The sequence below is a fragment of the Hylaeus anthracinus genome, unplaced genomic scaffold, assembly GCF_026225885.1.
Source record: "Hylaeus anthracinus isolate JK02 unplaced genomic scaffold, UHH_iyHylAnth1.0_haploid 0, whole genome shotgun sequence".
NCBI classification, from domain to species: Eukaryota; Metazoa; Arthropoda; class Insecta; order Hymenoptera; family Colletidae; genus Hylaeus; species Hylaeus anthracinus.
In genome coordinates, this window is record NW_026533254.1 from 20,850,163 (window position 1) to 20,872,692 (window position 22,530).

Here is a 22,530-nt window from a genome sequence, read left to right on the forward strand (position 1 = left end):
ATTCAACAGGCTGCTTTAACCTCTTCAGGGACGATTCTTTTTGTTATTGTCAAATTTTTGCTCCTTTTATCATAGACAGTAATTCTAATTATATAAAACTAAGCGTTGGAACATGGGTGATCTAGAGTTTTGGGAGAGTGTGGGTGAATACTTGGTCTTATACTAATTTTGAAACTATTTAAGTAGTGCAATTGCATATCTACACAACTTGAATTTAATACGGTATTCTCTCGAATTCAGCAACTCGCCGGTCCCAACCGAGTTGCTTATCGCGAGACAGTACTGTACTAGATTTACGGAGATTTCTTACCAGATTTCTGTTACTGAAGTTTAGTACTGTTACTGAGCTTTAGTAAGTGACGTCGATTTACTAAAATTAATTAAGAGGTCTAGACGAAAATGAATTTGGATATATGTTTGTCTTTTTATATAGATGAGAATCAGTATAAGCGGTTGGCAGAAAATATAAAGGGTTTCTGTAAAACCTTCTGGAAATAGGAACGATTGAAAGACTTAAAGTTGAACCTACTATGTCTTAATTTTAATACGTTACCCCAAAAATTCCAATCCATACTTTCAGCAATCATAAGATAATAATTGTTACATGTTTAATTAATCTTAATATTCGAAAAATGTTCAAAATTACCGCAACTGTATAATTACACCGTGCACGAGGGTTGCTTTTAAGTATAGCCTGCAACACGGTTCAAAGTTTATCTTCTTTTGTTCCTTTGTCCTCGTTAAATCGACTTTTTTACTAGCGAAGATTCTTCTACAAAGACAGCCAAGGTTCCTGACGGTACGTGATGCGAAAGTTTCTCTAATCTCGATCTCGCGTGCAATCAGATAAAGGTCACCTCGCTCATTCATGTCTTTGAACAACTCTGCCCTTCGGAGTAATTAAAATTAGTAATTCGCGCAATTAATTGAATCAGCAATTAATTAAGGAACACTGTTCAGTGTTTATCGAAACTCATCGAGGCCTGTTAGAGACACATCGTCAAAGAAGCACAGTCGATCGGCCGATAAAGAAGCCATAGACACGAACACAATTAATTAATGCGTTAAACAATGTCGATGAATTATTCCCGTCGGACGAAATTTATGTAAAAAGGACGTTGAAAAATGTATCACGCGTCCCTATCGTCGAATGTATGTTAATACTGTACTATGATGCATGTATACATACTATCGTTTTCCTTTTATTTGTCAGTATTCATTATTCAATACAAATACGACTCTGTGAATATGTATAGGTTTATTTGTAGGCGAAGCCAGGAATTTTTATTGATTCTATGCAAATTACAACCGCGCATTACATTTTTCAATGTGAATATATTAACCTAACCTCATACTATACCAAGCTATAGCTCACAACTGTTAAACGTATGCATAAACAAAAATAAAAAATAATTCTTTAAGCATTTTGCCTGGAACACTTTCTACCTAATAACCTAATAGAGTAATTTCGTTTCGAGACAAAATTAATTCAAAAAGGAATTAACTAGAAGGGCCTTCAACATTGGAAGCCGGTGATGAGCAAAATTGCATTACGATAGTAGAAAACAAATAAAAGCAACAAATAGAAATTTATTCCCGTCTTAATTCGATTCAGGAGCTGAATTTCCAGCTTCTCGTTATAAAATATTTCATTCTACTATACAAATTTTTACTTCTATTTCAGGTGGTATCGTTTACTCGTTATACAACATTTTGATTAAGATGAGACCTTTGCCCGTTCGCGATGGAAACCTGCGGAAATGGGAAAGATTAGGCGTTTGAAAAAATTCAGAGAAGTAGACGTGCCGACATAAATATCCGCCATTTCGTTGGCAGTTGGTAAAACTAGCCCGCTTTCGAGCAAGTCGGGAGAATGTTGGAATACGCGGTAATGCGATATTAATGATACGTTCGCGTGATACAAATTAGCCGCGGCAATTAACTCATATCATAGAAGCAGCAATTAGCGGCGAATCGAACACGTCATATTTTTTGTGGTACAACTATATAAACCGGAGATGCGATCGGCAATGCATCGAGGGAATTTTGAAGAAACCATTAACGGTATACGTTTGCAAGCTCATCGTTTACGTATCGTCGACCAATTATAGTGTGCTCGCGATATAAAATGGTTTGAAATCTCTTCCTGTTCCTCTTACATTTTTTTTAAATTATTTTAACAAGGTATTTGTAGTCACGACCATTCCGCGATTATTTATTTCCAATTAAACGCAATCGACAGCTAATTAGGTGATATTATTTCGTGGTGTTTGATAAACTACCTTTCTTAATTAACACATTCGCGACTGCTGACTTGAATTCACCTCAAATTCTATTCCTGATTATGAACAAATTACGAAAATCTTTTTATTCTATAGACTACATATTTGCAACATTGATATTTTAAAATATATTTTGTAATTTTTTTTCCGCCCTAACGATACAAATTTGCGATGATTTTTGAGATAAGAAGTTATCACCCTTGCAGAAATTATTAATGAATCTACAGATTCCAATATAAAAATCAGTATAATATAAATAAAATTAGAATACTGCACATATAGGGTGACTTTATGGACAGATAAAAAGAAGTTGGCAACCTTGGTTAAATTATTACTAAATCTACAAATTCTAATGTCAAGAGAGAGTTAAACTAATTACAAAACATTTTAATATCTTAAACCTGCTCCCTCTGTATCAAATACATGTTAATCTATACATTCTAAATATTTTAGGAGACTTCTGCTTAAATCTTAACCTATGTAGTTAGTTGATTTCGAAAGAAACTGTCCTGGAAATCTAAGTTGAACAAATCCAAAAGTCTAAAATCATCGAAAATCTAACAGTCTCGAGGCAGCTTCGACGCGAAAGGTCGAGGCTTTCATAAATCTTTCGTCCTACGTGTCTTTAGGCGGTCCAGGTTAGCGGAGGCGCCGATTCTTCCGCGATTTCCACGCGATCAATCACAACAAAGTGTGAGAATTTCTTCGGGTCTCATAAACTCTCCTGTTCGAGGCAGAAAAATTCATTTATCGAGGAACTGCCTAGCTAAAATACAGTCAACACCTTCGAACAAGTTACCTTCGACGTTACTCCCACGAGACGTCCGACCACTCCAACACCTTCGCAACCAATTCACATCCGTGAAGAACGATTGGTACGATTTACTGAATTCTGCTTACCTGTAACAAAAAAAAATGTATCTGGTTAGAAAATCAATTTCCCAAAATATTTTGATTAAGTATACATTAACTATTTGTTAATGTATTATTTGATGAGAGTTTCTTAAATATTTAGAAAAAGAGCATGTTTGCAAAGCTACACAAATGAAAAGTTTTCGAGAAGGATTTTTCTTTAATAAAAAAAATCAATTGGATTTATGCAAATTGTGTCTGGCCATTTTTGTTCTACTTTTCTATCCTTCTTCTCTTTCTCTGTTTACTCAAATGTAATAGTCTCTGTTTTTCTTATTTCTTTCTATTTTTTATCATTTCTCTTTATTTTGTTCTCCATAAAATCAAGCAGTAACATTTTCTTACTACTCATGTGTCTTTTACACAAGTAACTGAGTAACTACATTTTATATTAATTTTATTCGTACACGTCGGAGAATGATTCTTTCACTTTTACTCTTTCAAGAACCATCAAATGAATGCATCTAAAACAACTCGTACAAACAATGTATCTAATACCTTCACATAAAATTAATAGTATAATACAATTGCTAAATGAAATTATTACCTAAATTAAACGAACATCATCGCGTATTATTCGCTGAAAGAGTTCAGAAAGCGAACGCACTTTGCGAAATTGATCGAAACAATATACTGGGTGATACACTGGCCAGGTTAGCGATGATTAATCAGCCAACGACGGGCAACGGTTAAAACGACTACGCCTCGTAAACCTCTGCTGACGATCGAGTCGTCGATGCTGCGTTAATAAAAGGAGTAGATGGGAGAGGGTCGCGAAGTGAGGAGAACACTTGGGCGTATCTGCCTACGACTTGACCTCGGTATTGCACTAATGCTTTCATAGATTCATCCCAGAGCAGCCTATCAGGAAATACACGAGACGGTTGGGCGGCACTAGGCGCGTTGTCTCCCGATTTGAAGCATTGAAAATTAGCATTCCGCGTTAGAGTTCATTGGAATTTCTAATGAACGCTCCGAACGTATATCGTGCAACCACATTCGTCGAAACTAGTTTAATGTCAAGCACCTTGAATCATTGTAGAACGCGAATCTCCCAATGGAAATGAATGTTGTGGTCGGAAACTCTTCGGTTACTCTCGAAATAGATTGCTATGTAAAGTGGTTTAAGCTTTTGATATTCCAGGATTGTTTTACAACGTCTTCAAACTTGATCAAACACGTCATAATGTTATGGGGCTTGACATGGCAATTGTAAAACCACTGTACGCACTACTACCAAAGAACAAAATCCTAAAGAAGATAGTGGATTCGATGATTCATACATCTTCAAACCATGTACACTATGATAAATAATAAGGTAACCTAACATAACCTAACCCAACGTATCGGGTAGGTATATATGACATGTCGTTTATACAAATCAAACGGTAACTATATAAAACTACTTTCAATGAAACATAGTGCATTTAATTAAAATAATTTCCATATATAATTCTTCATTTATTAATTCTGAATGCATTTCTTCTATTTCATTGCAATAAGATTCAGGATTAATTATACAATCAAAGGGTAGAAAAGGATGACGAGTAATTTAATTTTCTAATAAAAAGTCACCAGCTTTGAATTTTCCAAATCAAACATTCACATTCAAACACCACACATTCACATAATCTTGTTTGAAAGCTAACATTTTGTTTTTAGCAATTTTCACTCTCACCTTCACACGTTCATACTCATGTATTCCAACATCTTTAGAGATTCTAATGTGTGTGACTTACAGTATATTTCATCCTCTTTAATATCATTACAATCAATTATTGACAGAGTAGACTTAAATTGATCTTATTGGTTCCTAGTGAATGGAACACTAGAAAAACGACATTTCATATGCACCAACCTAATAGTAATTATTGAAATACATACATACATATGCGGTAAAAAAACATTCCAGCCTCATCGATTAGCATGGTTCACTGCCAGCTGTATAATGATAGCTGTTGTGCAACTGCCTTTTGTTTCTTATTCGATCAATATTATAGAACTCGTGAATGTAGAGCATCCTATTTTATACATTAAATAAATAATAAATAAATGTCTTCATAAAACGGTGTGATTACTGTTTCACAGCCCTTAAATTCCCTCAATAAATAAAAATTACTCACAGACCAATAAAAGATACGTGCACTAATTAATTATAAAAATACATCAGGAGTGATTTTCTTAATATGATCGAACCATGTAATAACATTACGTAACATTAGCCATGATATTACTAAAAAGAGTATCACAAAAAAATTTACTTTATAAACAACTCTATCTTACAAACAATAAATAGCTAAGTGACCATAGAGTCTTCAAACCATAGCAAACACCCTGCAACAATATTGCCCAAGTAACCCACCCTTTCTAATAATTACAAAATCACCAGAGAGCGGACAAGTTAATAAATAAACACGATTTCCAAACATCTAAAAAATAAGAACAAAGAACTCACAAGTTCCTTCGACGCATACAGACGATTCGAAGAACAATACCCACGCGCGGTCTCTAGTTACATAGATTAAAAATTGAATTCCCCGGGAGTCCCCGAGTCCAGTTACACGGAGAGCTCGGTCGTCCCGGAGTGCCTACGAGAGATTTTACCTCCTCGTCGTATTCCCGGAGCGGTGAAATTCCAAAGAGGCTCAGCTTAGAGCTTCGTTGCGTGTTGGCGTTGCACGTGGGTTGGGCACCACGTTGAGCCCCCCACACAATGGTACACCTTGGCCCGTGTACACGGGAATAGGTCGGGACCTCGACGTGTCAGAGGTGAGGCCGCACCCTGCATTGTGTCCTACCCACGTGACCGCCGTACGAGTCGTCATTCGTGTCAACGTTTCCCCCATGAATCCTTCTCTTGACCGTAGGTACGCGCGTGTGTTGGTAACGAGTTGTGATAAAGTCTGCTGGCAAGCCAAAGGTGGTTCGTCGCGTTGGGTTTAACTCTCCATCGGGGGAGAAGCTCTAATGGAAGGCTATTCTATGTTTGATAACTATAGAGTCGGAGTTTTATACGACACGTAGGTGGTTGGTGCCCGAAAATTCCAGTCATCCCACTTCAGGAGAGTCAACCTCTCGCGGCTGAGCGCGCGCTACTTGGGCGCTGTGATTGGCCGGTGGTTTTTCGTTAATAATTCAAAAACCATTCGACATTTTTGCAAAGGAATGTGTGGTTCAGAATCGTCTCAGCTACTTCCCTATTTCCGATTCGTACACTAATTCTGAAACATTATATATTAGCATTCTATAATTACGAAAGGAAGATGTGTGTTATCGATATGTTGGATCAGTGAAGGAACAAACCGTTGTACGTAAACAGTAAAGGACAAACAGTAAAGGTAACATACTTCAAACTGTTACACAGAATATGCAGCATGATTCGACTTGGCAGTCGGCTGTAACAATCTGTGGTGTTTATAAGCGCGTTCAGTCTGTTTTAATTTTTCATCGTCTTGTGATTAATTCTCATTAAATATATCGTAGAATTGTTCTTTATTCCAGTGCCTGGTTTCCATTATTTTTCTTTGAGAGCTTGGGACTTTTTGTAAGTAGTCAGAACAGTCGTAGGTATGGGCGTGTTTTGTCACCTTTCTTTTATACCTTTTTCAATTTTATATTATCAATTATATTATATTTACAAGTTTCTCACGTGTCTAATTTTGTCGCCACCCTCGATCATCCCAACGTATCATTATCAGAGCATTTTCAGCGTCCTAGCTGCTAAATTGTTCAACAGCCATCAACTTCGCTTCATGTATTTACCCACGAAACTGCCAAGTAGCATGAGACTTACGCACAAGTGGTCAGTCATCAAGTTTCACCCATTTCTTCAGTGACACTCGTTACTAGGTCATCTATTCTTTTCCAGGATGCGTTTAACACGTTAAACAGCGCTGAATCACACCGTTGCATATCCACGACATATTATAACACCGAGCTCGATTCAATTTATCGTTGGATAATTTATGCGAGCAGTTACGCAGCCGTCAATTATAAGCTTGATGAATTACGCGGCGCACGTTTGACCGAGCAACTTGGAACGAAGGTTCTAACCTTTGAGTCCGAAACTTTCTATCGGCACAGAAACCCATGGAATACGCTAACTTCGATACTAAAACGCCCCGTTACTCCATAAATCTTGGCCATCGAAAGTCACGGCGCGTGTAAGCCGTTCGATGTCAAATTGGAGAGGGACTTTTTCATAGCGCGCTGACATTCATTTCCGTGACAGAACGTTTCAGTAATTGGAAGTGGCGCGATGCCAGCCAGAAGCTATTCGCGATTAAGGATCTGATTAGCATTTCTTCCATAACTTTTCTTGTTCGGGTAACGGAAAACCTGGACAATTTTTCCACGCTGTTTACAGTTAATGTGATTACGCACTTTTTATCAATTAAGATCTTGGAGACTTCGACGAGTGGGCGAGAATGCGTCGCCGTAAACATATATAATTTAAATTCATGCCTCAATAAACGAGTCCACGTGTAGTATACAAACATTCGTCTGATGCATCGTATAGTCTATTCTTATATTTCGCAAATTTTCTCGCACGCTTCCACTCAAATTCTCGGAGACTTCAACGCGTGGGCCCTACTGCATGGTCGTCAACGCTCACAATTTAAGTCATGCACTACGAAATGAGTTCCTAGATAGTATCCCGAGATCTTCCTGATGCATCGTGCACTCTGTTTTTACATTTCAAGGGTCTGAAGTACCGAACAGGAGTCGAGGCTCCCCCGGCCCTCCTCCCCACCAGGAATTTCAACCGCACACGAGTAAGGAACGCGTGTCCCGGCGTTTCACGGGTGCCTGGGGCCCCAAAAAGAACGAAATTTATTCCCGCGACACGCATTACCGGCAACCAGAAGAGGCCTGCCGATTACGATCGCGAGCATCCTGGCAGAACGTCTCCGTCCTAACGGATTATTACGAAACGTACTACCGCGCTATCGCGAGGCACCCGGTGGAAGAGGATTGTTCGCGGTTCGATTATCTCCGCGATATTCCGCGAACCTGGAGAAGCTGGCTGACATCTTTCTTCCTCGCTTCCTCTTCACCTTCACCTCTGGCTCTTTTCACGGAGAGGTTAATACAGCTGAAAGCGGTGTCCACCAGAGGGTCTGCGTGCCCGTGGACGCCCACGGCATCTCATATCTTACGGATGAAGACATTTACGACGATCCTCGCACGAGGCACCCCACCTACTTGCTTGTCTTCCGTGGCGTACACAAAGCGCTTCTCCTGATGTCACTCTTCCTCCAGTTTTCCCCTGCCCCTCCATCGCGCTCACGGCCTCTTCTTTTGAATTTTTACCTACGTCCACGGGGACAATTCCGTGATCCCTCGCGACGAAGTAAATGTCACATTAGCGACGCCTCGGACACCGCGGGACGTGAACGTGGAAAATGTCGCGTTTAAGAGGAGGGAAGAGGAGGAGGTGAACTGTCTTATGGGATGGGCACCCATGGACCCTATTATGAATTTATCCGTGGGAGAATTTGAATATCGGTTTTGGAGAGGTAATGGAAATTCTTTTCGTGGGAATATTTATTCAATTATGGTGATTCGAACAGATTAGAATAATACTCTGCATCATTCTGGACTGCAGTATATTGTGCTTTATACTTGTGCGTTATACTTTATTGCGCTTTATTAGGCTGAATTATTCTGTACTGTAATGTATTCTGTTCCATTACGCAGTATTACACTCTATTTTACTGCGTTGTGTTTTAATTTGTTGCATTATTCTGTAGTGCAGTGTATTCTGTTGTATTATACCGTACCATTCTGTATGAATCTGTATTATCCTTTATTGGACCTTAGAAATCTCCAAATTATATATTTGTAATTTTAAACCTTCGTTAATACTGCTCTCTTCTGTGAGCGTTGAAATAATTTCAATGTTGAAAATAAATCAGAATTACATCAACGTCTACTGAAAATAATAGAGAACAACAAAGATTTTTGGAAAGAAGAGGCAAAAGATACAATTTTAATATTAAAAGGGAAGGATTATATCAGAATTATATATCGTATATATTAAATATAATACAACAATGAAATTTCTCTGAAACAATAACCAAATATATAATTATTAGACTGCGGCAGTTTATGCATTTAAAACAACTGAAAATACAGGAAAATATACGAGGATGTGGACAAAAAGGAAAATATACAAAATATCAATTAGAAAGAACATATTTACTTTCATTTGAATTTCATTTCCTTGTCTATATCTATAAAATGATGAATTTGCATAAATATCCACAGTCTGATAATTACAAATGTAAAAGTGAAAGGAACTGGAATTACATTTCGTATTGATGTCAACTAATAGATTTAATTCAATTTCGTTAAAACTATAGTCTGAAAATTTTTAAATAAATTTATTTCGACGATCATTAAAGAAAACAGTCCAAAAATGCTGGAAATATATAATTCGAAGCTCTCTAAAGTCGTCTTTGAAGTTTCCTTAACATTACACGGATTCTTTCGAATAATAGGCGAACGTTACGGATAATGATCGAAATAAATTCGCTTCAACCTCGAGCAGGAAATAATCCACATCGTTGCAGCGCAATAAAACAAAACCGACGATCTCGGTGAAAGTTCATGAAATTAGAAAGAAAAAGACGGCGTCTAAATTCAGACAGGCGCGAGTTCCTCGTGCTGCATATTTTTCGAATACCGTCGTTGATTGCCAGATACCCCTAATGCGAAAGAAAGCACGCTTGAAATTTGCGAAACTAACCGTACCCGTCGCGTACTTTCACTGGCCGCACAATAAGTAATAAATGCCATGCACATAATGAAACAGATAATGTATCAACGTTGATCAACGATTCTGACGTAAGATGCCTTTTTCGGGATCCGTAAAAATATTAATCCATCTGGCTTTCTAATATGTTAATAACGACGCGAAGCGTCACGACGGTATTAGGCATTTCACGATCGAATAATGAAGACTTGTTTTCCACCCGTCGAATCAAAAGGACACGCGAGCTTTTACGAGCCCACGTACGTCTTCTCCCGTCGTCGTCGTCGTGTCGCGCGATTATGATAATCCTCAACTACTTCGCAGTTTTAATTTAATTGGCCGTCGGGTTTCGAGAGGGGCGCCATTAGGAGAATCGAAGTCGATCATGCATCGGAAAGCATTGTAAAATTGATGCCTGCGGACAACCGTGATGCACATTCCGTGTAATTGAACAGTCCAGGAAAAAAGCGTCGCTAAACGTACGAATGCATGATTTATATTTTTTGATTGACACGAATGGGCAGCCTAAGGGCGTTCGACAACTGCAATTTACATTAATAGTTTGTCTTGGACAGAGCTGGGTGAAATACGTATTTTAAATAGTAAATAGTAAATAAATATTTTATTTCGGATCGTGCACGTATTTTTTAAAATAAAATACTTCATTTCTTATGAAAAGATTTTAAGATCTATCAAAATATAATATTTTATTTGCTGAAATGTTGTATTCCATTTGAGATACTATTTTATTTCAATTCCGAATTGTATATAAGTATTTAAAATAGTATTTAAGATACTATTTAAAGTAAGATAAGTACTAAGATAGTATTTAGAATATTTTCTCTACAAATATTACCCACTTTTGGTCTTGGAGATATTTTCGCGAGAAGATTCGTGAATATTTGTCGTAGCCTTGCGAGACTGATTAATTACGTTATCTGATATGTCGGTATTTATTGAGATTAGGTTATTCCTCATCGATTTCGATGAAATTTAAATATGTTGTAAATGTTTTAAAACAAATGATGGTAAAAGCGTTTTCCCAGCGAGACTATTAACACACCCAGTAACTTCCATGCATGAGGTATGTTATTTTTAAGGGTGTAGTCTATTAAAACTTAATTAGTCATGAATATTATCAATATATTAGGTTAGGTTCTATATTTAAATCCGCCCGCCGCAAAATCGTACGTATTAGTGAGACAGTTTTATGCAAATATATTGAAAAATTCTAATTCCCGCCAAAAACGACAACGATATTCGTATTCAGCACACCGAAGCGAGTAAAATGGCGTATGCCAGGTGCAAAAACAGGGGATCCATACATAATTTCAAATCTCCGCATTACAGGATTCCGCAGATTTTCTTTTTCAACAATTCGTCGAAACATTACCAACAAGTTCGGTACAACTCGAAATCCACGTATTCTTTCGTAGCGGAGCCACGAAGGGGCACGTAGTCGTTTGAAAAACACTACGACCGGAACAATGTCGCTAGAATGTACACCGCGACCCTGAAGCGCTCGGAGATCTCGTTCACACGGCGCGGCGTTCCTCCTCGCGGAAGGATTTGCATTTTACAAAAAGGACAGGCGAGTGTTCTATCGAACGTGGCTCGTGGGATACGTGCGGGCGAAGCCTAAGTGTGCCTCGTAGTCGTCGAGTCTATGAACCAGGCTGGACCAACCGCGTGTTCGCCGAACACAAGAGGCTGTCTGCGACAGGGTCGGGTCGTTACTTATTTACGCAGGCTTGCATTGTCGGGAACAATTGCGTAGGCCAGGCCATTAAATCTTCGACCTTTGTGTAATTACGACGGAGGGTCAGGTGGTTCGACCTTTCGGCGGAGAAGTCGGAAGAAAATGAATTGCCGGTCGAGACGTCGTAATTTTGAATCGCTCGACTCCTGAGAGCGCTCTTGGTACCTCTCGTACAACGAAAATTAATACGAACACCTGCCGAGCGGTGTTCTTGTATTTTTAGGAACTTCGGATGGAACTTTTAGGAACTTTTGAAGCAAATACTCTTGGAGGCAAGAACTTGTTGTGATACTCTGGGAAGCTGTAAAGATGGATACTAAACACCTGAATTTTGTTGTAGATAATAGACAGGGTGATAATTAAGAAAATCAGATCCTTGGTAATACTTGTTAAAAAGTAATTAATGGTACCTAGTATCTTACGGTTTGTAATCCTGTTTTTTGGAAAGCTCATTTTTGAGTGAATTTTTGTTTTAATCTATCATGATACTGTAATAAGATGTTATTGTGAAGAAGAAGCTCTCAATGTTTCGATCTTTAGCACATGGCTCAAGTGAAATTTTTAAAAGGTCACTTTTGATTGAATTTTTATTTTTTTAATCTATCATGATGCTCTAATAAGATGTTATTGTGAAGAAGAATCTCCCATTCTTTCAATCTTTGGCACATGGCCCAAGTGGAATGTATATCTTCATGCAAGACACTTAAAAATCAACCAAATTCCTAAAATTTTCCTTTATTTCATTACCCAGTTTGTCTTTGCATTTTTACAGCTAACTCAAGCGTAATCGTGGTCAGATCCAGAAAACAAATAATCCAAAGCAATTTTTACCAAATATCAAAGAATTATTCCTCGTTAAAACATTCTACGATGCATTTGCATCTCCATGACCAAGGTCGATTTTATTGCGAGTACTTTTCAGCTTTAATTATCATCGTGCACGGTGGATGGCGAAAGTGTTCGAATGCCAACGATTAAAGAGCGCAATGAAAAGGATCTGCGTGTTAAAGCAAAGGTTTCTAGCGTCGTGATGTAACTATAACGCATAACTGTTGCTAATATTAATTTCCTGTTGGATGTCTTTCGCGTCTGCTTTAAATATAAGCTGGCAGTAAAGTAGCGAAGTATGTAAACTAATCGTAACCGAACCACAGCTATTAATTTTAGCAATTTTAGAGGGAATTCGTGCAAAAACAAATAGCTTATTCTTTTTCAAGACTTGTACTGTGTACAGGACATGCTATAATTGACGGTCCACAGGTATGGAATGTACTCGTGAAAATAACGAGGATATTGTGACTTAATAAAAATAAAAAAATGTCAATATACAATAGTGAAATCATCATCTATTTTTTTTTGTCTTTCAATCTCATATTTTTTTTAGTTGACCTCTTCCACTTCTTTTGATCTTTCCTCTGTTCTTTACTTTCTACTATAATGTACATACATAGCTTCCAAGGTATATTTTTATACTCTATTAGGTGGAAATAAGTTTGGGACTACATTTTTTAGTAATATACATGAATTTTTGTTTCAAGAAAAGAATATAAACAATGTATATATACAATTTATTCAAACTTTGAGAACACCTTATATATATATATATTCAAATAAATATAGTATTTCCAATTTTGAAATTATTGAAATTTTTTAGAGTATTTCCTCAGAAAATATAGAGTATTTGACACCCACCGGAGGTCATCATCAGAGGTAACTGTTTGTGTACATTCTGAAGGCCACAGTTTTCGTCTGAAACCAATCGAGTTTCAAATTTACTTTACAGATGGGACATATAAATGTGAGCCACCGGTGGTACACGCCTAAAAGCGAACGCCTTCAACGAATTCGTCGCCTCAAGGACTCCAAAAATCTACGCAACCAAGATAAAAAAAAACATGTTTCCCAAAGGAAAAAGGTGTGCCGATTCTAATGATTTCTTTTTTTTTTTATTAATAAAGTTCATAACAAAAAAAAGTTATGGTCATTTAAATCTAAAGATTCAAAGTCCCAATTCCTTTCGCATCAACCTAACAGTTGCTTTAATTCTTCCAGTCCATAAACCAATTAACCCGTCACCGTTGCAGTACTCAACCTTTTCATGTATCAACAATTTCCGTGTGCAATTAAAAAAGACCTACAACCCGGCTTCTACTCCCACTCTGCGCACTCGTCAGTCCTCAAGCTCGCCAATTCTTTCACTTTCCCATTTCCTCTTCCCTCGTCTCGAAGGTAAAAGTCAGCGTGAAATTAATATTGCATAAAAATCGCAACTTACGGCCCGACCCGTTCCGAGACCGACTCGTTTCTATCAGGAGTCGCGAGCGCGCGGCGATAATCAACGCCCACGCGTAACACCGTCATCGTCGGTTTAACAACAATATCAGCACCGTGGTCGAAAAAGTCCCGGGAAGCGGGGAACGAGACTCCGGGACTCGAAAGGGCAAAGGCGAGACGGAATCTCGCCGGCGGATTTCTCGAACGGAGAATTTCCAGCCGGAGAAGAAGACGGACAAAGATACGTGCCTTCCCGTAGATATGCAACGGTGCAGATTAGGCCGTTTCGAGGAACGTGCCCGGGGACGTGCGAGCACGTTGCTTCTTGCGCCGGTGCAGCACGTCGCAAAAGTCAGAGGTGACGTGTCACCAAAGGTGACGGCGACTCCGGCCGTCGTTGTTGTGCAACAACGGCGAAATAACGGCTGCCGTTGCACGCGAACCGCAACGAAACGATCGCGATGCCGTTCGCGACGACTTTTTCCTGTTTGCGCGAGCCGCGGTGAGAATTGCTGCGCCGCACGTACGGGCCGCGCGAGACAACGCATGATTGCGAAAGAAAGATATCGAACAATGTTCGTTTTCAGTTCGAATGGAAATGGAAAATTCGGGAAGGAGAGTTGAGGTTATTATTCCTTTTATTTGTTCCCGGGACTAGTTAGGTTGGGATCAGTTAGATTTTGTTCCGAACGCGATAACCTCGTTGCCTCGTGGCGGTTGTCGCAGGTAGTACATTTACCTGAGGCCCGAACCTGACCGCAACCGAAGATGAAGAGTTCGTAAAACGCCGAATAACGTGATTATTTGTTCTAGTACCACTGGCGGAGGTTCTTATTCTATCGATCTCACTGTAAAGCAAAGAAGAGAATGGAGAGACAAGCCCTCTTCATTTTGCGTTTCATCGAGGCAAGTATTGTATGTTGCTCGGAAGTTGGCGAGGCACCTACGAACCGAAGGGGACAGAGGCAAGGAAATTTTACCGTTCGGCGAATCTACTCCCCTTTCTTTCTAACAGTCACACTGCATAGTCGTAGTCCACGCTAATGTGCTTTGCTCAGGAGTTAGCGAGACAGCTGGATTGATTGTCACATAACGACGAGGATTGTCACATAACGACGAGCCCTCAGGGTCGCTAGCGGTGTTTTTGCAAGGTACAGTACGGGCTTAGCAACTCAGAGGTACCCGAGCTAGAAGGGACTACAGAGGTGAGTTGTCAAGCGACGCAGAAATAAGAAGTTATGCAACATAGTAGGGCCATTGGGTCCCCATACAGATAAAAAGTTATGCATTATAATTTAAAGTGGCCGCAGATGAGAAGCGCAGATACGATTGTGAAATGTAAACGAATCGTTAAGAAGCATTATTTTCACAGGAATTTCACAGAAAAATATTATAATTAATTACTAAGCAGCAGAGATGACAAAATTTTGTTTCAAATAATAAATATCAATTATAATCACGTTTGGTTCGAGGCTGTTGGAGCTTGAATTGTAGCTTAAGGGGTTAAAATCAATAAATAGCAATTTATTCATGATGTTTATTCAATCGAATAGTTGAATCATTTCTGGGTAAAATAGTTAATTCTGTAATAAAAATTCTAATTTTTATTCAACGAGTGATGAATGGTCTGCTGGACATCATTGGAAATTGTTTACTAAAACTTTATCCATCTTCACTAAGTAATTGGCAATTTCGAGAGTCACGATACTATTCGCGGTAATTATTGTTAGCAGACAATAGAGAAACAAGACTGAAGAAACGTTTAGCCTTGGGTATAAGCTTATAAATTCTCGTGTGCCGATTACCATTTTACGACTGGTGACGAGAAACACGGTTTTATGTCTTCCTTCCGATAATTGAGTACCTTGGAAACGGCGCTCGAAACGACCGACATTTGTTTATCAGCTGCGGCTAAGAGAGTTCCAATAAATTTCTTTCTTCTATCTTTATACACTCTGGCCTCCCTCGCGAATGAAGATCAATTTTATGTAGTTGAAAAATGATACCTGTTCTATCAATACTTGTTGCTTGAATTGACCATCGATATTAGAGTTTTACTCTACAGTAATTCAAAATATAAGTAATTAAAAATACTATACAAATTAAATATTCAACTTAAATTGCACGTGTAGCATTATTTCACAATTCTAATTATTTGAAACAGCATAGAATTCAACAAACAACAGAATCTAATTTTCAACAATTCTTAATAGTCATATATACAAACAGAAATCAACTGCAACAGGCAGTTAATTTAACATTAAAATTTACATTCATGATAGTATATATGTGCAATTTAATGGATCACTGTACAATAAAATAACCACTACGATTATTTTATTTTATTCAGTCAACATCTAATATCGAAATGAAATTAAACATCGGAAAAGTATGTAGACAGTCGTGAGTAATTAAAACCTTCTTAACAATTAATTAATGTGCAAATCGTAAACGGTTGACAACGCGCACAAATCTTCTCTGCTCGTATGCTTGTGCATAATTAACATACTATTGCTCCTTTCACATTTGTCACGATTAATATTTATTAAATCAGTGACTGCACGATGGTCGTTACATAATAACACAATGTTGTTTACTTTTCATTTAATGCCTTCCACCCATAGTACCAGGATCAGATCTTGTGAATCTCTAACAATTAAACGAACTCGCATTCTTTGAAAGTCGTCGTTTATTTCCATTAGCAAGACACCATTACTATGCAAATGCTATGTTGTATTATTATCTGTATACATTGTTAGATTCCTTAGGGCCACAGTCTTAAACTTGTTCATTTATCTTCCGAAGTGGCAGCGTTTCTAATTTAGTATACACGCTTCTCGTCGCTTTCTTCATATATTCTCTGTTTAAATAATACCGACTCGTATAATTAAACTGCGGATTATTACGCATTTGTAAAACATTCGAATGTTTGAGGAACTGCAACGTCTATACAGTACGCAATAGTCAAGACAGACTTATACCACCTTCGCGACTAAAGAGAACATCCTAACCCAAAAGGTTAAAAACCTTTAATCCCACGTAATCACCAATCACAAGAACCCTTACATCTCTAACCAAAGGAAAATATACTCATACTACTCTCGTAATGAACACCGCTCGCGCCTATCTTCTCAGACATCTCTCCTAAAAGAACCACAAGTAACAAAGGGTTGTCCTAGCCGTTGTCCTAGGTTGAGTGTCGCTGACCCGCGTAGAACGAGCACGAGGCGGACCGGTTCGGGTCACGGAAGAGGCTTAGGTCTCCCGGTCGTGTCCTCCTGGAACTACGAATGAATTGCCACCCTTCTTCTTCTTCAGCCTCTTCTTCGCGTGACACGCACACTCCGTGCGTGCGCCTTGGAACGCCCTGGCGTAGATTGAAAAACGACTCGCGAGGACGAAGAGGACAAACTGCGTGTGCGATCCACGATGGAAGGAGAGTATGGTGAGAGGAAAGAGGTATATCCGACGTTGGAAGGTGAGAGAATGGACGGAAAAAGAAGAACGAGTATCGCAGCCGGCGATACAACGATATCGTCGATCGATGTCCTCTTGAATGTCAAGCCGAGCGAGATTTCACGAGGCCGATAGCAACGGCGGGACTCGTGTCCTGCCTCCCATAACCTGACACGCGGCCGGATCGCGAGAAGACGCCTTGTAAAACGATATTAAGGGATTAGTGTCTCCCTCGGCGCGACGTCGGGGACCTTGACGAGGTTTCGACCGGTTCCGTGCCGCGACGTTCGTGATATAGGCCGATCGAGGCACCATCCAATGAGAAAGATCGATCGTTTTGATTCCCAGCCAGGTCTCGAGAGTCGCTTACTCTAAATTCGCTCATCTACGGTGCAATGGACACGGGGAAAATAAATGATCTACGAGCTCGATAACGGAGTCGAACTCGCGGCTGGTTGGATGTTGGACGTGTTTGATGTTGGGCTTGTGTTTGTACCGAGATTCGAGCAACAGAGACAAGCGTAGGTCGGGAACGAGCTGCAACCGCGGTGATGCATCGGGGTTTGGAGAGTTTGAACGCGGGATGATAAATGGAGTACGAGATTGGCAACAAAGTCAATTAAAGCCGACATCTTGGGGGTTTAGCGTGAGTAGTATTGAATTTAAATTATTATGGAGCTTTGAATGATACGGAGAAAGGTGTGATTGCGGAATGACCAGGAATGAAAATATTGTATTGGGTTTCAAAAGTTTTATGCATGAACACTGTATAAGGAGTTCCAACTCCGTAGTGTAGAAGTGTTATCAAAATCCCGGAGCTGACAATAATTCCTCCATGCTGTTACTGGGTACATTGAAAGGCAAGTCTGTTTCCAAACACTGAACAATGTAAGTAGACAACCATCAACACAGTAAATAAATTCAACAAACTAAATACTGAAAAAGCCTATAAATAGGCTCCCGGTAAATGAAGTGTTACGCACAAAATCGTTAACTACTCGTTCGATAAATAATCTGTTGGTAATGTTTCTCATCTCCATGTCGGCAAACATGCACATATAATATATACTGGAATGTTTCTGTTTTCCTCGTTGGCAGCTCGCGTGTGCCATCTCGGATATCTACCTAGTAGTCTCTTCTATGTTGTTCTATGTAACACGTTTTCAATATCTCGTACATCATTAAACGTCGTACTGTTAAATGTAACCCTAACACCTTTGCTACACAATCCAACCCATTAACTGTTGATTCTTTCCCATCGGTTTCACCTCCTCCTCTCTCCCACCCCTACCCCCCCACCCGGACCAACAAATACCTACAATTTCATCATTCGCACCAAAAAGAAATAAAATCTTCACGTCTCTCTCGACTACCGGTGCGGGATCAGGGGCAGCCGATGAAAAAAAAAAGTCAACGGGCGCGGCGGGGACACTTCGTGGCCGATCGGTAAGCCGATTTCGAGAGCGTGGAGATCGTTGGCCGTCGGGCAGGTTCGCAGAGCCCACGTAGAAGAAACGTCGGGCATCCTGGGCAGCCTGTTTCTCTTTCTTTTCGAGCGAGGTCGCGTGACCCCGAAGCGTAGACGCGACCGCAGGCTTCCAGGTTCAAACAGTGCCAGCCACACACCGTGGCACCGCGGTGCCATGTGTGCCATGTGTGCGCCGGTGCTCGGACATGCGTGTGGACGCCTCGTAAGGCGATGGAATGCGCCTGTCCTCCGGTTTCATCGGATGGATGGCTTTGTCTTCGTGACCTGACGTCTCGCTCTGAAAGCCACTCGTCCAGCAAACGCGCGGATCAGTCCCTCCTTATCCTGCGACGCGAGGATGTACATCGACAGGACACGCTCGTAGCCTGTTCGTCCCTGCGCTCTGCCCTAATCTCCCCTAATCGAATTCCTCCCGGTCCCGCTTCCTCGGGTCACCGCCATTGAAATAGCCGCTGGAAGCGACCGATTAGGCTCGCGTTACTTTTTACTACGGGCACTCGTTAACCCTTCGGTAATTTCGCACGACTATGGGAACAATGTTGGATCAAGTGTGTGTAAGCACTTGCTCGCTTGGTGAGTTTTTCAACGGTTTTCAAACCTTGCAGGCCTATTTCGCTTTCTTATGATTAACAATCATTTACAAATAGTATGTGTGCATACTTTAAACCTGTGGATACTTGTACCTGAAATACAGTGTATTTAACTTTTAGTTAACTTTGATAATATTTTAGGTATATTTTTTAATACATTTGGTAATTTTGTCCAATTTATTTTACGCTGAAATCTTTAACCCCTTGACCTAGAATCTTAACCCTTTGGCCTACAACCACGAGTGAGACTCGTGTTAAGGAACTTGGTCCACCAACAGTAAACACGAGTCTAAGACTTAAGATTTCAGTGTGAAATGAATCGGAAAAAATTACCGAATGCATTTAGAGATATAGCTAAAATATCATCAACGTGAAAAAATCCTCGAAACACTTGATATTTGTCCTGTCAATATGGCGTCCACCCTTGAACAACATCGTCAGTGGCCGCTTCGTCATCGATGTCCCGCGCACGCAATGATAATTTTGTAAAGGAAAGTAAGAAAACGAAGAGCGCGAAGTAAGCAAGAAATTGATTGGCTTTCCGCGTACGGTGGCGGGGCCACGAGGCATCCCCAAGCGTAATTAATGGATTGTTCACACCTCGCCCACGCTATTTGTCTCCGTTCCTCTCTTTCGCTGTTAGCAGAGGCCAGGTCATTCCGTTGAGTTTGCGAGAGGAAGATCGTTCGATAATTAATCACCCGGTGGCGATCACCGGTTGCCTGGATCCATTAACGAACTGATCATCTCCGGTTTCCTTTTATACGAGAAGCCCTCGCTGCGCTTCCGACTCGGGCTTCAGAATGGCTTCGAACTCGAAGGAAATAATTTGTTTCCAGCGGCTCCGTTCAAGATTAATACGTAGAGGAGCTCGGGCCACCGTTGAATTAATGAGAATTAGCGGCGTGAACGGAATCATTGATTGCCGCTCGCTGACCACGATGAACGCGAGTAATTGTTTCATTGAATTATTCAGTGAGACCGGAGCACCCTGGATTCGTTTTAGCTGCGGTATCGCTGATTGCGAGTGACTTTCGGCCCTTTAATCAATGCCCGCCGTGGAATCCGACGAAGTTCCAGATTCGGCTTTTAAAAATTTCGTAATGCGTTCTATGACGAGAAGCGTTCTTGAAATAACACGAATACATTGGAATGATACTTCGAACAGTTTGGGTAATTCATATATTCACCATCTTGGATATACAGGGTGTTCGGTAACTGGTGGTACAAGCGAAAAGAGGATGATTCTATACGAAAAATATAGAATAAAAATTTCTCATGTCAGGCTTTGTTTTCGAGAAAATCGACTTTGAATTTTCAACGGGTACTGGTGCGCTCGAACGTGACTTGTAACGAATCTCGCTGTAGATCGTTGTCTCGATGGTTATTATCGCGGTTTATGTTTGTTTTGTATCGTAACGGAAAATTAGGAACACGTCTACATTTTCAACTTATATTTTCATGTAGAATGACCCCCTACTTGCTTGTACCGCCAGTTACGGGACACCAACATATCAAAACTACAGAAAAATATTAACCCTTTCCACTCGAGGTATTTTTTTCTGGTATCTACCAGCAACTCGAAATGTTTCCTAACATTCTATTGCTACGAGTTCCAAGATATCGAAATTTTGGAATAAGATCACCTTTACCTCACCGACAATCATTTTATTGATACTTCGAGCTCCGAAGAAATTGAACCTAAAAACTTTGGGTATTGTAGATTTGCTCCGTGAAACCTAATGGTGACTAACAGGTACCTCTCGAGTGCAAAGGGTTAAATTACGTAGCATCCCTTTAACAAAGTTCGAACTTCGCAGAAATCTCTACGAGTTCTGCTTTAGCAGCCACCGCGATAATTCGATTCGACGAGTCCGCATCTTCGACACGGAGTTTGCTTCCGCCCAGAAATTTTTAGCATTCCCCGTCACCGTACAATCGGTTCCGCCACCCACGCGCCCTTAAAGACTAGACGATCCATCGTGCGACCGTTAATCGCTGTCTACGACCTAACCTCTTCCACGCGACAATAACGAAAGAGTATCATCGACGACCGGTTGAAAGACAAGACCTTGCCGATGTTGTATAATGAATGGATCGTTCGCACCTCGCCCACGCCGGTTGTCTCTCTTTCGCCGGTCGCGGACAGTCCCGATCGGCACACGATCTCCTAGGAGGCAGAACCACCGCTCGATAATTAATTACTTTGAGCGATCGAGGGCCGTAGATCCTGCGGAGCGGGGTCCCCCATTGGGAGTAGTAGGCCAATTTGTCAGGGCAGTCACGCGCTTTTCTTCGAAGCCACCGCTGACAATGAGTAAAAGGGCTGTCGTGGTTGATTACTATTCCGCGTAAGAGCGTAAACGCAACTCGAATCGAACCGCAAGACCCGAGGCCCTACCGTGCTGCGTTTTTCCACGGTGTGTAATGCGCGAAGCCTGATAGATAATCGGCGACCCCCACGTGGAGAGGAAATAGAGAGAATTGTTTTTGTGGGACGAAGGAGATTGCTGTAAAGTGATCTGACGGTGTTTGAAGAAGTTGGAACGGGTTGGTCACGTTGTTTGGGAGCGATATTGTTTTTATGGGTTGGATCATTTATCAGCTATTAACCCTTTGCATTCGAGAGGTGACTCTCGCCATTAGGTTTCACGCAGCAAATCTACAATACCTAATGTTTCTTTAGGTTTCATTTCTTTGAAGCTCGGAGTGTCGATAAAATGATTGTCGGTGAGGTAAAGGTAACCTTATTCGCAAATCTAGATAGCTTAGAATTCGTGGCAATAGAATGCTAAGAAACATCTCGAGTTGCTGGCAGATACCAGAAAAAATGGCCTCGAGTGCAAAGGGTTAACACATGTGAGTAAGATTGTTCTTATGTAAACTGGGCATGAGAATAAGATTTAGGGTTACGATCGAAGCGACGTTTGATGGTGCGAGTAGGAGTTAGTTTTGAAAAAGTTAGTAATGTAATCTCATATTTACTTTAGTATATTAAATATATTATCAAT

The 22,530-nt window shown here is 40.2% G+C and overlaps 1 protein-coding gene and 1 long non-coding RNA gene across 10 annotated transcripts in view; both read right to left on the reverse strand.

Annotated features, from left to right (window-relative positions):
* LOC128886415 (uncharacterized) overlaps window positions 1-22,530 on the reverse strand; it is a 461,940-nt gene that overhangs the window by 147,744 nt on the left and 291,666 nt on the right. The window lies entirely within an intron of this gene.
* The window catches only part of LOC128886810 (uncharacterized), a 63,377-nt gene continuing 43,499 nt past the window's right edge, over window positions 2,653-22,530 (reverse strand). The window contains exons 1-3 of one of the 2 annotated variants that reach the window (XR_008459913.1): window positions 3,742-3,887; window positions 3,082-3,182; window positions 2,653-3,006 (exon numbers count right to left, since the gene is read on the reverse strand). This is a non-coding gene — a long non-coding RNA (uncharacterized LOC128886810). Of the gene's footprint in view, window positions 3,007-3,081; window positions 3,183-3,741; window positions 3,888-22,530 lie in introns of those variants that run through there. The other variant, XR_008459912.1, reaches the window with a different exon arrangement.